The sequence below is a fragment of the Galleria mellonella genome, unplaced genomic scaffold, assembly GCF_026898425.1.
Source record: "Galleria mellonella isolate WM207_F2 unplaced genomic scaffold, CSIRO_AGI_GalMel_v1 utg63, whole genome shotgun sequence".
In the NCBI taxonomy this organism is placed as follows: Eukaryota; Metazoa; Arthropoda; class Insecta; order Lepidoptera; family Pyralidae; genus Galleria; species Galleria mellonella.
Window position 1 is genome coordinate 7619237 of NW_026442130.1, and position 20721 is coordinate 7639957.

At 30.3% G+C, this 20721-nt stretch overlaps 1 long non-coding RNA gene across 1 annotated transcript; it reads right to left on the reverse strand.

Annotated features, from left to right (window-relative positions):
* Positions 1-12847: 12847 nt before the first annotated feature.
* On the reverse strand, positions 12848-15127 carry LOC128201788 (uncharacterized). The gene is made up of 3 exons (XR_008253426.1): positions 14276-15127; positions 13626-13848; positions 12848-13345 (listed from the first exon to the last, which is right to left on the reverse strand). It is a non-coding gene; the product is annotated as an uncharacterized LOC128201788 (long non-coding RNA).
* Positions 15128-20721: the final 5594 nt, after the last annotated feature.

The following is a 20721-nucleotide window of genomic DNA, read 5'->3' on the forward strand; positions in this document are numbered from 1 at the left end:
CTTTCCCAAAGTGGGCGATAACGCCCCTTTGTGGACGCTGTAGGCCACAAAGAGCGGTAAGAGACCCAAAAAAAAAATGGAGGCGTTGTGTAGAGGTTCAGGGGGTGATTTGTTGATCTTGAAGTAATAGTGGTCTTTAAGTAGGTGCAAAAATGGGAGCGCTATAAAATAATTTATTCTCTAAATGGGCAGTAGACAAAATAAGTTTGGGAACCCCTGCTCTAACCACTATTGTCTTTGATTGTGTCTAATAAATTAAATTGCACTGGCACTCTGGATACTACTGTCGGGCTATCGCCACATATCTTTGATACCTATCTATATGGAAATTGTGACAATTAAATAGCTAAGACATTGTGTATACATATGTAATTTATAGGGTATTTGTTTTAAAAAGTTGTGAAAAAATATATGTTATACTAAAAAGTGATATGTGTTATATATATATATATATATATATATATATATATATATATATATATATATATATATATATATATATATATAATTAAATAATACATTTACAAGTGTTGTTTTTTCTTGTTATTTATGTAATTGTGAGTTTAATATTTTAGTTATTGTTGGATTAATAAGTAAACAAATAAAAAATATTGGGTATATAGTATAAAGTCGATTGTTTCGGTACCTCTGTTTCATTAGGAATGGCAACGCATGGGAGGTATCATGGGCGAAACAGTATACTCTGTTATGTCCATGGTACTGCTCATGTCTATAGGCGACGGTTACCACTTTCCATTAGGTGGGCCGTCAGCTTGTTTGCCATATTTTATATTGCTAAGTTGTATAAAAAAAAAGATATTCAGTTTAAATGAATGAAGTACAAATGAATAAGAATTTCGATTTTACTCTGTAGATTAATATACATTAGAAGTGCTTATAAATTGATGTAGTTCATAAATTTCTTACTAAATGCGGAAGTAAATTTGTTTGTTCATGTGTAGTTTTGTTACCTTTTAGTACTGCAACGATTTCACTAATCACTATGAAATTTAATATACATATACTACATGGGATATTTTTTTTCTCAGTCAGTGAACAAATCTTCGCGGTTACATTGACGAAGTCGTGCGTAAAAGCTTTTTTATGCAGTTTAGAATGGCAAACAAGCTGACGGTTCACCTGATGGAATGTGGTATCTGTCGTCTATAGACATGAGCAGTACCATGGCCATAACAGAGTACACTGTATCGCCTATGATATCCTCCATGCGTTGTCAGTCCTGAGGACCCAGGTGTTATTTCTCTGTACCCTGTAAATTCACTGCCATATCCCACCCTTCAAACTGAAACACAGCTATGCAAACACAACTGCTTCACGGTAGAAACACAAATGGGACAGAGGTGCCCAAGCACATGACTTTTGTACAAAGTTTCCGTCTGGTAGTTAGTAACTAATAAATCATTAGCCAAATATCTTAGTGAGTGTATCAAGGATAATACTGTTCATAGATAGAGTACTTAATATCCTGAACTAACGGTGCTACAGACTGTGAATAGATAATAGTTTAGCAGTAATTTCTACGTTCGGTTAGTTATTGTTCTTAATAAGATTTGATCTATTGGAGTGTCCTATTAATTCTGTTAATATTTTACATTTCAAAGCTGTAAAGATGTTTGGATAATAATTACTTAATTACACACAAAATATTGAAGGATTTTGAAGAAAATTTAACACATAGATTGACGACAAACTGCGGGATAAAGCTAGTTTATTTTAAATTGCAAGTCATGATCACTCACAATACATGACTATGGTCGCACTGGTTTTTATACTCAAACCAAACACAATATTGCTTTTTCAATAACAGAAGATGATTTACCAACAGTAACAGGAGATTATTGACTGGAATAAAAAGTAATTTATCTTTCTCTATACCAAATGTTACGCATGTACCAAAATTCATAAAGATATATTAAAATGTTAAAACGCTAAGGGATAATAGACAAACAAACGCAATTTTACATTTATTTATAAGTATTAGACGGAATTTTAAATTGTTGGTGTGTTAATAAAATTTACGCACAGGTTTTCGTACCGCCGGGTAAACTTTTGGTTTGGAGTATTCTCAAGTATATTCTGTATCTAATACAAGACATGGGTTCGTCATAGTAAAAAGTAACAAACATCGTTGATACAATGATAAGATAGATGCTCTTTATTATTTCCTCCAAAAGATTACAATAGTAAACTTATTATAGATATAAACAATTTTACAAGGAATGATCACAATAAGAAAACAATGGGCAGCCTTGTCGCTGAAAGGTGTAACGGAGTATTGAAAAATGTGGCCTATTTTATTCTAGGAGTTAGAACGATTGTTTTTGTCTTTTATTGTTATAAAAGACAAAATTTTATTATATTATATTATATTTTATTTTATGTTCTAAAAGCACGATGTGATATTTCATAACAACGATTATATCAGCTACTGTTTCTGATAGTTAGTACATTGACTTTATTATTATCAGAATATTATAAGATATTCCTATTTAAAGCATGATATTCATCATTATCATTATTTCAGCCGTTAACTGTCCATTGCTGAACTTTTGCTGCTGCTGCCTTCTCCATACGGGAAGTTTTGCTAGTAGTTGCCACACTTGGCAGGTGGGTTGGCAATTGCAGTTAAGATTTTAGATATGTTATGAGAGGGACGATGTTGCCGATCTTTCTACAATTAAGTTCCTTTAGTCATTTCTTACGACACTTACTGGAAAGGAAGGGGTGGCCTGTTCTTTGTCACACGACTTTGTCCGCGTATTATTTACATATAGACGAATCAAAATGGCCCATTTAGATTGGTAGGCCTAGTTTGAATTTTAAGTATCCCTTTTAGCCCCTTACCAAAAAATATTTTTTAATTATTTTCATTGTAATATATGCGGGTCAACAATAGGTAAATTTCCAATTATTATTATTAATACATACATACATATCTGTCACGCCTGTCTCCCATTAGGGTAGGCAGAAACAATGGAACGCCAAATGCTTTGATTTAAACAAACCTCTTTCGCTTCTTCCACATTCATCAATCTTTTCATACACGCTCGCCGGGTACTTTTAATTTGGCCCTTCTTCAGCACGTCGCCTATTTGGTCGACATACGTCCGTCTAGGGCGGCCCCTATATTAATAGTTGCTGTGATATAATGCTATGGTAAACGGACAGATGGACGGGCGGTCAAAGTCGCACTAAAAGGGTCCCTTTGTACCTTATTGATAAGGAATCTTAATTAAAAATTATGAGCTTGATTTTAAAGACACATTTCAAGTATTCCTTGTTACATCTAATTGCTTAGTACCTGAAGTGTTAATGGATTCCCTAATGTATTTAAAGTCTGAAATGGCAATGCGATGATTAAATTTTACTGAATAAGACCACCGAAATTGCTAATGGCTTCAGTGAAATAATCTAGCTATAGGTGATCGGGAATATTAGGGAGAGTTCGTACATTTCATGAATATTATTCTAAAATATCTTGTAAATTATGAATGATATAATTTTTTATAAAGAATATATTTTTATTTCTTAATCTGATATGTTGTTTATTTTATTTATTTATTTATTCATTGGCAGATATGTGTATAAGATGGAATTAATCCTAGGTAGCAATTATTCGTCATACTGACGTCGATTTTCAGTCCCACACCCTAAAATGATTTCGAATCGACGTCTTATTTTAGTTGCAGATGTTACCTTGCTACCTGGTATGTTAAAAGCATTCTCTCCCAGTTAATCTAAGGGAAGCGTCAGAATACTGAAATGCGGTACTAGTAATTGTTGATATACATATATACAGAAATTTACATAAATAAACAAATAAATATATATAAATAACAAATATACACATACAAGATATTGTAAATAAAGTATGGTTTAAATTAAAAATAATATTACGTTTATTATTAATATTTAACTGTATTTTACTGTCGGTAAAACATTTGATTATCTACGGTAATGAATATATGTAAAATGAAACTTATTGACTAATTGGCAGATGAATACGGAAAATAGTTTCGTATGTACAATAGTTAACACGTTAGTAGACACGTTAGCTCCAAGCCATTTATCTAGATCGTCTTCTTGTTCGGGTGCTGCGGCAGTGACAGCGGAAACAATAAAGACGCGTAAATACTCACATCTGGAGAGGTCTTATTGTTTTTTGCCATTTGCTGTAGAGACGATGGGCCCGTGTGGCCCAGATGCAAAGAATTTTTATCGGACGATCGCAGCGCGCCTCATCGAGGTTACTGGTGACCCAAGAGCTTGCATGACCGTGTTTCGGTTTGAAGGGTGGGATATGACGTGAATTTACTGGGTACAGGGGAATAACATCTGAGTCCTCAGGAATGGCAACGCATGGGGGTATCATGGGCGAAACAGTATACTCTGTTATGTCCATGGTACTGCTCATGTCTATAGGCGACGGTTACCACTTTCCATCAGGTGGGCCGTCAGCTTGTTTGCCATTCTAAGTTGTATAAAAAAAAGTATAAAAAAAAGCTGGTAGCTACTTTGCCCAAAAGATAAGTTTGGCAATCCAAAGAGGTAATGCTGCCAGTATATTGGGTACGCTGCCTCGGTGTGGTGCGTTGGGGGATTACTTATAATTAGTATTAGTATTTAAGGAATTTTATATTAACTTTAATTTATTGTTGTATTGTAATTAGATATATAGTTAACTATAATAGTCACTAATCAATATCTACAATATTTATATGTCATATTAAACTTATTGTTGAACTATGTTGTTGAACTTATCTAATCAATATGAAAATATCATGTTGTTACATTAGCTTCAACAATTAAACGTAATAGGGCCAAAACATTTTCAATACTTTATGACCGAGTATCATGCAATAAGCATTGTACTTGTAAAAATAGAACTAATTGTGTTAACTCAAAAATAAGTTTTAGAATTATCTTACATAATTGATTTATTAATTAATTCGACGAATCCAATTAAATTTAGCATCGTTTAGGAAACTTTGCTAAATCTTGGAATTTAAAATATCTTAAAGTTTGTGGACAAAAGTGAATGCGCAAAATATGCCTATATTTTGCACATTGGATTTGAAAAAATGATGTATAACTATGAGGATAGTGTATAAAAGTTGTATTTTCTGATTCATATACATACAACCATGTTTATATAAAACTAAAGTGATAACAGTGTGTGTCGATTACATTATAATAATTGAATTTAAGTTATTAATGAGTGATTAATTCAACAGTACTATCTTTATGAGTGAAAATACGTCTATACTTATCTAAAGATGAAATTTTTATTCTATAATTTACTAATAAGAGACTTTGTACAAAAGTCGTCTGCTTGGGCACCTCTGTTTCATTCGTGTTTCTGTCGTGAAGCTGTTTTGTTAGCGTGGTTGTGTTTCCGTTCGAAGGGTAGGGTATACCAATTACAAATTAACGAATACAGAGGCATAACGCCTTAATCTTCAGGAATAGCAACGCATGAAGGAAATCGTGGGCGACACAGTATATTCTGTTATGGCCATAGTACTGTTTATGTCTATAGGCGACAGTTACCTTTTTCCCTGAAGTGGGCCGTTAGCTTGTTTGTCATTCTAAATTGGATAAAAAAAAATTATATATGTTATTGAATTTGTAGGTACATAAAATAGAGAGGGATGGTTGACGTAAGATGGACTGTTTTGGGTGGTTTCAAATTCCATATAAGATAGGCTATTAGTAACAGACCTAGAACTAAACTAATGCAAGTGTCATAAATTGTCAGCTTATGTATAAGAAACATTTTACTTATCTTGTCCATACAATATTAAGATGACCTCGTCTGTACGCTGTACTAAAATTTTGTGAAGTTGGCCATGTATAATTAAATACTAGCAATCCATTTCGGCATCGCCAGGGCCGGTAGATAGATTAGTATTAATAGTAATATATACTCTATGCTATTCACTGGTAATGTAGCTTTCTATAGGTAAAAGGATTTTTAATTGAATTGTTTTTGAATTTATCCACTACAAACAAACAAACGTACAAAAAATCAAATCTTTCATTTTTATAATATTAGTTTAGATAGAACAAATAATAAGTAGACTCTTATTGATGTAATACAGTATTCCATTGTTACAACAATAATTTTGATCTATCTACAGGCCTAGCCTCTATCCACACATATACTGGTATTTCGTACAGTGCAAAAAGCACATTCATAACTCTTTTATTCTACACACGTCTTTTTTGAAATGATTTAAAAAGGAAGTTCTTAATTCAATTAAAATGAGTTGTATTTTTTTCATAATTCTGTCAGATATAATTCTATTTTTCTATTTCTATTCAGGAAAATTCTATATTTTTTATCCGAAAGGGTATTACTTACTTACAGATTGACCCCATAGAAATTTAATGGAAACAGTAGTTTAGTTTAAAAAAAATGTTTTGCCATAATTGAAGTCGGTTGGTTTTTTGTGAAACACAAGTTAATTATTGACATAGCGGTTCCGGAGACTCTTGACTCCTCCCTCAGATTGAATATAATCACAAAAACAACATATCAACATCAGTGATATGGACTTCTGCAAGATAAGACCAATAATAGTTCAGTAAAATATTTACACTCACACAAATGTATGTGATTCTGAATTCTAAATTGGTTCCTAAATTTAAGCTAAGTGACTGTACCACAGAAGTCTTATGTTACTTATGTAAAATATTTTTTAGGATTCAACTTATCCTGTCGGTAACGTCTTTTTAACAATTAAATAGAAATAGTTTTGAAATAGGGCAACGATATATTATTTTTATTTCGATTCACAAACTCAGAAGCGGCGGCATTTGCATTTTGAAAGACTTCATTCATTTTGAGAGGCTTCGAACTCAATATGAGCCAACTAATTTTCAAGAATGTCTCAATAATTTTCTTCATGACCATCGATAAAAAGACGAGAAGTAAGTTGGACTTCTTCCTAAATCCTAAATATAGTTTAGTGATAAATCACCCCGGATTCGCAAAGGTAGATAGAAAGATAAATTAATATTTTATATGAAATTTAATACGAAAATATTTGATACTTTGGGTTATATTATTATTGGGTTATATTACATACATATTATTATATTATATTAGGGATCCCTAATTTTTTTTAATAATAATATATGGACTATATATTACTTGCTGATAATGTAGAAAGAGTAGTTTTTGAGTTTTACAAACAAACGAGTCTTTCCACTTTATTAATATTCATATAGTTTAATATATGATAATGTCAACTTCTTTTGTCTTTCAACAACAGTTAATACAAATTATTATTTACGTAGATCTTACCAAAGGGTGAATTTATACCAATGTCTGTCCCATTTGTGTTTGTGTTTCTGTTGTCAAGCAGCTGTGCTTATATCATTGTTTAGGTTTGAATATATTTACTAATAATTTAGCTTCCATTGCTCTTATTTTAACTCATTTATATTATTAAATCATTTATTAAAAAATCTTTTAAATATCTCGTCCAGTTAGAATTTTATTATATTAGTAAGATAAGATATTCATTTTCATTACTTGTTTTTATATAAACCAAATGACTCTAATTTCAAACAATTGAGGGTTTACATAAAACAATTCTACAATTACCTAAATTAGCTTTTAAATAAATAAAAAAGAATTGAAATTAGTTTATCTATTTGGTAAATAAAGATTAATTAAAAGTAAAAAACGGAATTGATTAATTTATTATATATTAATTCTATTTCGACGATTAACTTGTGTAAAATAGGATAAAATGATTTAATCCATCTGTGTATCATTTATTAAAATAGTATAGGTCTATATTTATATAGTTTATATGATGATAAAGCTATGGAGATAAGTATTTGACTTTCTGAGACCGAAGAGTCGAATCGTTTAGAAAAGGGAAAGTGAAACTCGAAACTCCGAACAATAGCTTTTTGTTTCTCCCCTATAAACAATAGGTGGAGACATTGAGTTACCCTTGTTCACAAAAAAGTTCTAATGTCTTGCTATAAATAAAACATTACATAATATGTCTAAGACACATTTTGATATTGGTTTGTAAAAAAAGACTTTAGTGTTTTATGACAATAAAGTGAAAATATTCAGTTATTTTTTCTGTGCCGAACACGAAACTTGTGATAAATTTATAGAACGACTTTTAAATGGCAAATAAAACAAAATTTCATGATGGTTGGTTGAGTCGTAAAGGCGCAATCAACAAATAAACAAACTTATTTTCCGGTTCATAATATAAACTAAAACTCATTCGAAATATTTTGATAGATTATAACAGTTAACGCTTCGGCCCTGAAATGAGCTACCTTCCGAGGTTTTCCCTAGAGACGACTGTACGAGGTTCTTCAAAAAGGGTATATTAAGGTTTCTGCAGGGTCGCAACGCGTACGTGACACCTCTAGTGTAGCAGGTGTTCATAGGTTACAGTGACCGTTTACAATTAGATAGGCTTTATACTTTTCTTTATTATTGCATGACATGTGACCAAATCATTTTAAGCAAACACGGAGGCAATGTGGTCCATGAATACGATCAACCAAAAAGAGAATTATTTACTCTCAATGATTGACTGCACTATGCCGCCTTACTAAGAGCTTTTTCACGCTACGTTTGAATGATCCGATGTTATAAGTTGAAGGAAACACGTTACGGGAAAGGCAATTCCACATTTTTACGGTACAGTTCACGTAAGAGGTGGCAAACTTACTTGTTTGCAATCTTTGTGGTATAAAAAATAGGTGTTGTGTAATACTTAATACTTGCCGTATGATTCCGGAATAGAATAGGCTACCCCCTTCCTTTCCTGTGGGTGTTGTAAGAGGCGACTAAGGGAAGACGAGGGATGAACAGTAGCGTCCGTCTTAAAATATCTACAAAGCCTAACTTCGGTTGCCAACCCGCCTGCCAAGTGTGGCAACTACTGGCAAAACCCCCCAAGGGAGTAGTTTATGTTCAGCAGCGAACAGTTAAAGGCTGATATGATTGTGATGATAATACTTAATACGAAAATAACGAATGGCGATTCTGAAGTTACAACAGACATAGTAAGATACTTATATAAGTGTCATTGAGATGACCCTATCGGTCGCTCAACAAACTTAGAACCTTAATCCGTGTTTATTCTCCAGAGATTGTAAGCCACGAATTATTCCAAATTCTATAAGAACTGTTGCTATTTTGAAGTTCTAGGCTAAATCAAGTTAAACGAAAAAGACAAAATGGCGTACGTAAAGGTGTCTATTTATTAAAGCGAAAAAAGTAGAGAAAAAGAGATTTTAATTTGATATACATAAAATATTATATAACTGATAATATATCTTCGTTCACCTCTACCTTAGTGGATGAAGGAATGCATTTCTGTTTTTTTCTATTGCTAGATTAAAAAAAAGTTGCATATTTATTGATGACTAGTTAATGTAATAAAAAAGGGTGTGTTAGCTGCGCTAACATTATTATCACTTCATTTAATGATTGTGAATCCTTATTATGAAGTGTTGATGCTTTATATTGTTATAAACAAAACTTCGGTTTTATATTTGTAATGAATTAAGTGACATCAAAATTATGAAAGTATAATTAGTAAGGTTGTTTTTTTTGGTGATCAGACAGCGTTAAAGTGTTAATAACCTTAATACGGTTTAGTATGATATTTAATCTTTATGATCATCATAGGTCTAAAAGTTTGACTTTATCTCCTTGAAATTTGGCAAACATATTTTATTAATATAATAAAATTATAAAAAGGCGATCTCTGCACATGGGATATATTTAAGAAAAAATAATATGAGGGGTCTTAATAAGACTAATAGATGCCAAAATAGTAAGTTAAAAAAAAAATGTTTGACTGTATGTTTGTTTCAGCATCACGCAAAACTGCTGCACCAAATTGAATCTGGTTTTTATAGCTGTATTTCTGAAGGTCAGACTTTAAAATTGGAGTATGTTTAATCTTAATACGTGAACTACGTTAACAAGTGGTCTATCTACAGTGGTCATTGGTTTTCCTACTTTTTTTTTTTTTTTTTTTTTTTATGCAACTTAGAATGACAAACAAGCTGACGACCCACCTGATGGAAAGTGGTAACCGTCGCCTATAGACATGAGCAGTACCATGGACATAGCAGATTATACTGTTTCACCCATGATACCCCCCATGCGTTGCCATTCCTGAGGACTCAGGTGTTATTCCTCTGTACCCAGTAAATTCACGCCATATCCCACCCTTCAAACCGAAACACAGTCATGCAAACACAACTGCTTCACGGTTGAAACACGAATGGGACAGAGGTACCCAAGCAATCGACTTTTGTACAAAGTCTCCCTCTGGTAAATTGGTACTTTTGCTTCCATGTGTACGAAGTAGCGAACAAAAAGTTAATGGCATATAAAATTGAGAAGGATTTCGAGAGGCTTCTATAGCTCGGTCACACGGACGATGTCGCTGGCATAGCTAGGAAAGAAGTAAAATATGACTAACGACTCGAATTCTAAAAGTCACTAATTAGAAAAACAAATATTGAAAATAAATTAATCAGTTGAATGTGTTATCGATTAGCTGGCTTCATGGGTTTGAGATGGTTTGTTGACTTCAATTCGGTTTCATTATCAATCCATATTACGCAGGCTTGAAATTGTGTTAAATAAACGCAATTGTAACGATGATTTGATTTCAATAGCCTTTGTTCGGCAGTGGCACGTTAATTAGAGGAATGATTAGTTCTGAAACAAGTAGAGCGGTAAAATAATTCACCGCGATACTAACACACTGAAATGAGCAATTGGAAGCAGGAACTTTATCGTATCCGTCCATCTTCGCTTTGATGGAAATTGGTCCTTATTCGAAATTACATTCACGTTCATTACGAGTTCGAATTTGATGATTTCGTTTTTGTTCAGTTCTAAATTTTTTATTGAAAAGTAATTGGATAAAAAGGACAAGGTCGAAAGAGCGCTTTGTTTTAAGACACCTTAGATTATATAGATAGAGTGTGTTCATACAAATGTTTCGCCAAAAACTGTACAACTTTTTATTCATGTCTGCATGAATAGGGTTACCATAATACTTTTTTTTTAATATGTTTAGCCTATGTTCAGAAGTGATTAGTTAACGGCTGATATGAAAATTATTTAATATATGGGATTAAAAAATAAAAATGTACAAAGTTGTTACGAATAAATTAGAAAAAATAAAAAAAAAGACTGCACAATGATTCGTAATTAATGTTAATTTTTATTGAATATTTGTCTTATATCTCAGTATAGATATAAAATATGTTTTCATTGTTAAATCATTGAAAATGGTCGCCATCCCTTAGTCGGCTTTTACGACACCCATGGGAATAGAAGGGGTGGCCCATTCTATGCCGGGACCACACGGCCATTATATATATATATAAAACTAGGTGTTTCCAATTTTTATTTGAAAATGCTGACCGGGGAAGTTTTTAATTCAATTACGACCAATACTGCAAAAAAGTGCAGTATCTTTAAATAAAAAAAAATAATCAGCTTATTAAATTTTGACACTTTTTTATACTTGTTGCTCCATATATATAATCTAAGACTCAATATTTGATCCGTGTGGTGATAGAGAAATAATACAATGTGTTACTATTTCTATTTATGGCCAGGATGTTGTTAGAGCTAATTAAGGGGACAGAAGATAATTAACAACTATAATAGAAAAAAACACGAAGCAAAACCCTGTAGTAATTGGAATAGGTAAATATATTCCTTTTATGAGGAAAAATAAAGGCCGTTAATGAGTTGTTATTGTGATGGTAATATTTGATTTTATTTTTAAAATATTTGATAAATTTTAACAAGACATATCTTTATGCGTCATGTTGAGAATGTCGTATGTGTATATAATAAAAGATTTACGGTGATGTCATTATATTTTTTTAATGTACGAGTTAATTCTATTTTGAGGTTTAGTTTTTCATTTTATCAAACAGAACAGTGTTTACATGTTTATGTTAGAAGACAAAGTAGTTATCAAATTATTACATCTAAAACGATTGGGCTTAAAAAGTGTCTCATTACACTTTTCAATTTAACTTCTATGCCAATCATAATAGTAAATATAATTAAAATTTCTGGAAATACAAGGATCATTTGATTCTCTTTGTAAGTACAGAACTTTATAATAATCATGTTGTTTGGATTTCCTTTGTATATTTATGGTATCAGTGAATCGAATGGGTTTCACAGTATGGAAAGAATGCTTGGGATCAGAAATTAAATTAATTAAAATTTACTAGCACGGACCAACCATATATCTATACCCATACATTCTAATGGTATTGAATACATAGTTTACATCTTTCATCATTTTATATATCATCATATCATCATATTTCTAACATCAGTATGCCCGTGGGTTGGTGAATTACTTTTTGGTAAGGCATAAATAATGATAATATATAGTTTCAGTGTGTGAAATCGATCTCGTTAGCAAATAATACATCTTTTAAAATATCTTTAATAATCAAAACGAGTAAAGTGACAATAGAAACATGATAGGACGCTGTATTTGATATTTTCATCTCCAGTTTTTATAAACCTTGTAAGTGTAATATCTATTGAGTGCCAGATAGCTATCTGTTGTTGACATTATTTACAAATTTCTTGTTCTATTTATTTTGTGCGTTTTACTATGACAATAGATCAACAGAATACTTACGTGTATCATCATAATGTACTCCTTGGAAGAAGCTGAAGCATTTCTGTACTGCGATGGTGTCAGGAGGTGTGGGGTTCCAACACAACAGACCATCATAATATGCCGGGCAATAGCCCGTCACATTAATGTTCTTAGCCAAACAGTTATCCCTCGCCGTGTCATTGCTGAGCCCAGCCTGGCCCTCGGTCCCCTCCAGTGTGTGTAAATCCTCCAGTTTGACGTCTATCACTTTCACTCGACTAGAAAATTGAGCTTTAAAGCTTTGATTTGTTCTTTGGCTTGATTAACACTCATTTAAACTTCACTTTTAAACACCCATGCACATTTAATTTTATTTATCTAATCCTTAATTAACGAGAGTTCGGCCATCACCAACAAGCCACTGAGGGTTGAGATGTTTGTTTCAAGTGTAATGCGCGCCTCGCCCCGTAGCGGAGTCTGTGTTATGCCCGAATGTCTTCAGTAAGAATGTTACCATGATAAAACTGTTTACACTCGGCTTGTGATCTAACTTATCGAGTGATAACGCTCTGAGAGCAAACATCGGCTGACTAGGAGTATTTGCGTGTCGTGCAAGGAACCTTTGCTTTTTCTAATTATCGCCGCTCCATTTACACCGGAGTCCGTGAAACCTGCAACAAGATAAGTACAATTATGTTTTCGCTTTGATAGTTTTGTACTTATGTGTGTAATTGAAGATACTGAACATGTCATAAACGTCAAGAGAGTAAACTAGAATGAATTATTACACCTTGGTAATTATTATGACAAGCGGGCCAAGCAAACATATATTTGTTAGAAGGACAAAGGTGCTTGTCCCGTCATGTTGTGAAATATGCTAGTGGATGGCAGAAAGTACAAATTATTTCTTCTTTTTTCCTTATTGTAATAATAGATATCTTAATGTTGCACCTTTTTAAATTAAGTAGGTATGGTGAAGTTGAGTTGAATTTCTCAAAGCGAGGCTTGATCTCCGTGCGAAATGGCTGCCAGTTCTTGTTACTGTAATAACTTTATATTTTGTTTCATGTTTATTTTATGTTCGTGTATACAAATAAATTAGGTATCTACAGAGTATGTTTTAGATTATGTTGTCTATGTTTATGTAGATTTTAATTATAAATGTATTCTGCAACTGAAATTATACATGAAGACATAGGAATAAGATTAATATAAAAATTACAATTTGTGTAGATATTATTATAGTATATATATTATATTTTGGTAAATTTTATTCTGTCAAAATTCATAATTCAGCATAAGGGTTTGTTATATTTTTATCTTTGTATCAAATTACCAAATAATTATACATAAATAAAATTACAAATAATAATTATTAATCCACTGCACATCCGCGAAAGTCAATCGCTGAATATTAAAAGAGCATCTTCTGTCCTTATAAACTTATTATTTTTATGTAGGTATATTAGGTATAGTACGTATTTTGAATATGTAGGAATATTTTTTTATATATACATATATGTGTGTGTATGTGTGTATATATATTTCAAATGTAAGTATATAACTTAATTTGTATTTAGGTAAGTTAGTCAGGTAATTACATTTGTTATTTCTTAGGACTATCAAGTAGTGCTAGGAATAAGTAAGTACTAGTACTGTACTGTTTCCACTTCTTATTGTACGCGCACTGCCCGCTGGTAATTAATGCTACTTTTCACTCAAGGTTTGCTGGAAGAGAACTCTTATAGAGTTAAGCTCGTCTGTTATACATCTTAATTTAATATAACTTATAACAATGTAATTTTCATGTATAATAAAGTATAAATAAATAAATAAATCTAAAAACGAGAATAAATTATAGTTGTTATTGTTAATTTATATATATATAATATGTACAATAATAGGAAGTCAGGAAAATACATCAGAATCGAGATTAAATCTTACTCATTATACAACTATATATTTAAATGTTTAATATTTATTCACGTTTATATACACTAATTATGTAAATAATATTGTTTATTTGGATATCAAGTATATGTAAGGATTTCAGATAATGTGGGTATTTTCAGAACTCAGATCATTGTTCAAATAGTTTCTATTTACTTGCGGTGACCTATTCTCTAGTAGTTAAGGTTATTTAAATTATTGCAAAATATTTGTTAAAAATTATTAAGTAAACAGAAATTTTGAGTTTGTGTAAAATAAAGTGCAAACTTTATCGCAGGAAATGTTGTTTGCATGGATGACTTTCTTTCATTCATGTTTCTTCCTCCAAGCAGCTGTGCTTACGTATTGTAATTCAGTTAAAAGGGTAGATTATAGCAGTGAAATTACAGGATACGCAGGCATCGTTCTCACGAACAACAACGTATGAAGTGGACTATAGTTCCTAGAGTCGGGTAATGTCTAAGACTCTGTTGATTTATATAGATGACTACTATAGAAAATAAATAAAATTCGAACCCAAGTTTTGGAAACAATAAAATTTATTTTATATCTTGTCTAATTTTATTTACACTTACATTTTTGTTTTTGAAACATAATATAGATATTTTTGATGGCTTACAGAAGGAAGATATCCGTAGAGGAGCCAATGTGGCCGACATAGCCCTAAGGATATGTAAGCTGAAGTGACGGCTGAGATGATGATACTTATTTAAGTTTTAAACGTCATACTTCAGAAATAATGACGTTTTAAAAAAGAATTTGAAAATATACCGATTCATTGTATCCCTTCTATAACTAGGACCACATTTAGCTTGAATAGTAGGGAGATGTGGGTTCGAATCTCATCAGAGCAATTTGTCAGAAGGTATTTTTTCAACCTTTTAATAATTCTATCTCTTTCGTTCCCATTACAATGCTTAAAAGATATACCATATATATATATATATATATATATATATATATATATATATATATATATATATATATATATATAAACAAATATGGTACAATGGTACCATATTTGTTTATATTTTTTTTTCAAATAAAGCAATGACTTAGAACGTAGGTTATACGTTACGTATATAGCAATAACTAATACAGAATTGACGAAAGGCAGATGTACAAGTAATGTTCAAAGATATTTTTATGCACGAGCAGAGACGATTTCATTGCAATTAAATTCTTTATATTTTTCCGCTGCTTTGATTTAAACGAGAACTGTTCTTTTGTCGGATAGTCAGCAGATTTTAATGTTAATATTATTATAATATAAATTATAATTTATATTTGATATATTTTAAATCCTGTATTGAAATAGTTATTTATATGTCTAATAATAAGGCCAATACGGCGAAATCAGTACAGTTACAAAATTGAGAATTTGTAAAAGTAGTATAAGTTTGTTTCAATTTCAGCAATAAAATAGATAGTTAACTTTTTTTTTTATTCATTAAGGCAGCAAACAAGTAACAGTCCAACTGATGGTAAATGGTTACTGTAGTTTATAAACAACTGAAAAAGGACATTTCGAATATAGTAATTGTATAATATGAGTATATAAATATTTCATTTATATATTTTATTACATTGTCAAATAATTGTGATTAAAATAAATGACAAATGAAAAATGTAATACAACGATAAAGGCGTTAATTTAGGGTTACATCCAAGTTTCATTTTCAGCAATTCTTACATGTTATGGTACAAATCGTATTTGCCAATATATAATATTATTAAATGATAATTTACGATTTATGTGTTCTAGCAGCTTGATGTACGGCTTTACCTTTCTGGCCTGAATTATATTACACGGATAATACAAAAATTTGCATTAATAAGTACGTCTGAGCTCTTATATTGGTCTAGGTATTTTTTTGTATTATATGTTACTTATATACAACACATAAACAAAAAAGTATCTAAATATGTCTATCAGTTGTCTAATATCCATTGTCTAAGTTTTGCTTAGTTTCGGACTAGATGGTGCTATTAAATTAATTTATTATTCATTTATTTTTTATAATTTAATTTTTGCAAGCCATATTTAGTTTTAATAGTTGAATGTATTTATTAAACCTAGGTATACATATTCATTAGCCTTTAATAACGAAATACTTACACAAGTACTTGTCCGTTAATGAAATATGGTGCATGTAAATCATCGAGTAAATATCGCTGTTAAAATTGTTTGCTGAAGTTTTATATGGGCAAACATAGATAATAAATTAGTACTTTTCTCATATAATACAATGCAGTTAGTAGCTGACTCGCTGCCACGAAGTAAACACGGGTACCTACGTTATCTATTAGATAGGTAATATAGATAATAAAAATAGGGAAAATATAGTTTAGTTTCAGAGAAAATGAGTGTACGTGTTATGATATGCAGTCTTGATACTGGTTGACGAGATAACTATGAATTTGTTATTTGTTTTAAATATCTAATCTAAAGATGGCGTTACACTAAAAGAATAGAGTGCAAAGATCAACAGCTAGAATATAAAACACAGTCTAATTTTTATAATAGATAAATAGTATAGAATAGATGGTAAAATATAGTTTAATTGCAAAGAAAATGAGCAAACATGATGTATTTGATATGCAGTTTTGATATTAGTTGACAACTATGACCTGATGTTTGTTTGTGATATATGTTCCATATATGTAATCTAGATGAAGTTTTCCTAAAAGAACAAAGCGAACAGAATCATAATAATAAAGCCTAAAAAACTCTTTCCTACCAGATATCTAACGTACATATTTAGACAAACTCGTTTTGAATTTTTCGGGACACATCACAAGTGTAAAATTGGTTGTTTCTTACACTAAGATACTACAAAATTGTTCGCGAATGCAGCTGAACTACGAAAGAGTACTCTTAGTTTTTTTATAATGGCACGACATATTAAATCCATAGCTACCTTACCATGGATGGTAAGTGATTATGAAATCTATCTGTGGGCCATAGGTCTATCGCAAGAATTTAACCTGCAGCTCATATAGTTGGACCAATTAGGCTGTTTTTTTGAAATATTTGAAAAAGTCCTAGGAAGGTTTATATAAAGAGGAAAGTTGGGAAAATTGCCCAGAAAAATATAAAAATCTCATTTTTATCTCATACAAATTGTTTTTTATTTGCGCATAGATGGACTGCTACAGCTTAATAGCTTTAGACAGAACGAAGTCAGCTAGTCATAAATCTATTTATCGGGTCAGCTAGTAATAAATATAAATCAGCTCTATTTCTTTACATATACACATTTATATTTTTATATATAAAGGTCTTATACCTATGTTTATTTATTTTATTAAAAAAATCTCTTAAAGGGAATTCAGACAATATTTTAATAGATGTTGATATAAAAATAGCTGTCTTAATTATTAATTTATAATTAATTAAATTAAAAATTCTTAGTATAGATACTTATCAACAAACAAATTATGTACAAAATGAATTTTCCTAGAAACTTAACGCTTTAGTTTATAATTAGGCAATTTAAATATTTTAACAGTAAATTTTCACAATGACTCCATAATTATAAAGTTGTAACTGATTCTAAACTTTTCATCATTATTTAATTTTCATTAATTAAGCTTTGTCTGTTGTAGGATTTACAATGATAAATTGAGGCACATCAAGGGAACTTGTTTATCGATATTTTAATTAAGTTAATTAGAGCAAAAGTGTCGAGTGGTTCAGTTTAGAGAAATATTTTAATATTCCAAATTCTTTTCTTTTTACGAGTACGTTCAAATTAATAATGTATCGATTAAAACGGTTATAATATTAATTTAAAGTAAATTAACTCAAACACGCGAGAAATTTTTCTACTCTCAAATTTGATTATAATTTAAGCATTATTAAGCTAATAATGCTTAAATTATAATCAAATTTGAGATCTTATTGTTTTAATGTAATTTAATTTTAGAAATATGAGTTTGTTAGATTTAATAAGCAAGGTGATTAAATAAAAAACGAAGTATAAGTTGCTGTAATATTGATGTAAGCTTTAATAAAATACTCAAAGTTAAATATATATGAAGGTGAATAAATAAGGATAGATTGATTTCATCATATAATCTTGTTTATTATTTCTTTATTATTATATTTTTAATATTATTTTTGTAACTAATGTAGTTTCGGATTGCAGACATCTGCGGAAAATAAACTACAAGATACTCAGCAGTTACTATTTTAAAATCAATATGTTACATAATCTTTACTTCTTATAATATAGTTAATATCTCATAATATCATTAATTTAGAACACAATAATAATTATTTTATAGTTTAGAAATATATATTACCTTATAATTCGACGCATCACACGAGACTGTTAGAATAACATTATTAAATAATGATGTTTACACATCATTGATATATTTAGTAGTAGGCTACTAAATAGCCAAAGATATTAGAAGCAGCTCAGAAATATCTAGAGTCGGGTTAAAAACATTTATTGTAACTTTGTATGTTAGCACACTAGATTTGTAACATTAAATTGGCTTTTGATGTTATAATGTTATAATCATTTTTTATGAATAAATAATTAATAAAAACAGTCTCCACGAGACTCCAATACAAGATTGATATCAAGACTGTTATAATATTTCCCTTAATTCATAGCCACTCTTATATACTATTCGACATTAATCAAATCAATAGTAATCAATAACACTTTCGCAGTGAAATCAATGTTATTAGTTTATAATATAATTACTAATATTTGAACCAATTGATAATAAATATAAATCACTACAATTATTTCATTATTTCACAGAATAGTTGATAGTACCTATTTACGTATTATTTTACTGTTGTAAACAATGTTCAAATTACTCGTACAATATTTTTTATTAAATCACAATATTGTTAATAATTGTAATTTCAATTATTAACTTGGATAAATTACATTTTAATTGAATTTATAAACCTTATTGCCTTGCCATGGACTTGCTGAAGTCAATATATCTACTATTAAAAACCCATGTTATCATATTAAATTTAATTAAAATTAAGTAAATAATACAGTTAAATTATATAATAATATAAAATATGTATAATCAAACAATAAAATAATTATATGCGTAAAATTTAATAAATAATAATTATGGTCACAATCATAGATTAATATATATAAGTTAAGGACATAGGCTTTTGATATTAAATCTAAAGAAATGTAGGAGTAAATAGAATGTATTTCATTATAATGTTTAAATCATATAATTATTATCATCATTACAGTCGTGAATTAACTACATCTGAACATAGGTCTCTCTCATAGACTTAATCAAATGTACGTACCTACACATTTAGATTTAACATTTGTAATACTTAAAAAGGGTTAAAAGCAAGGGAATTAATTATTTAAGCAGGTAAGTAACGAAAATTAAAATAAATTCAAGCATACTATAGAAATCAAAGGATTTTTTCTATGATGTGGCAAAATGAAAGAGAACCTTTTAACTAAGCAAATGCGACTGCGTATTTTATTTGAGGTATGAAATTTGGACGTTGAATCATAAAGAGAATAAAGTATTCGTGTAACAAAGCATGACAACTAATTGAGTTGGATGGAAAATCAGGCGAGTTACTTTGTAGGGTTGTCAAAAATTTTAGATATCAATTTAAACGTTTGGAGTTTGTTAGGTAATTGGTTAGTAATTAATATTTTGTGTTTGAACAATCTAAAATATCAGTATTAAAAGGTTGACAAATATTTTCTAATATTTCGAACTCATGAGATTCAGACTTTTATATCTCTGTACCTGTCTATACCTGTTTATTTTTTTTATTAATTGCCAAATTATCATATGAGGCTTGATAAATCTATTTTCTTACGACAAAGGGCTATCTACCTCTGTTTATATGTCTAATACATATATTAATTATGGCAGTAATTGTAAGACAATTATTATTTCCTTTAACATTCATTATATCAACCCAGCCATTATCTGTCCACTGCCGAATATAGACTTCCCCCTATGGGGGGTTTTGCCAGTAGTTGTCACGCTTGGCAGACAAAGAAGTTGTTTCACTTCCCTCGACCATTAAATACTCTTAGTAGTTTATTACGACATCCCCGGAAAAGGAAGT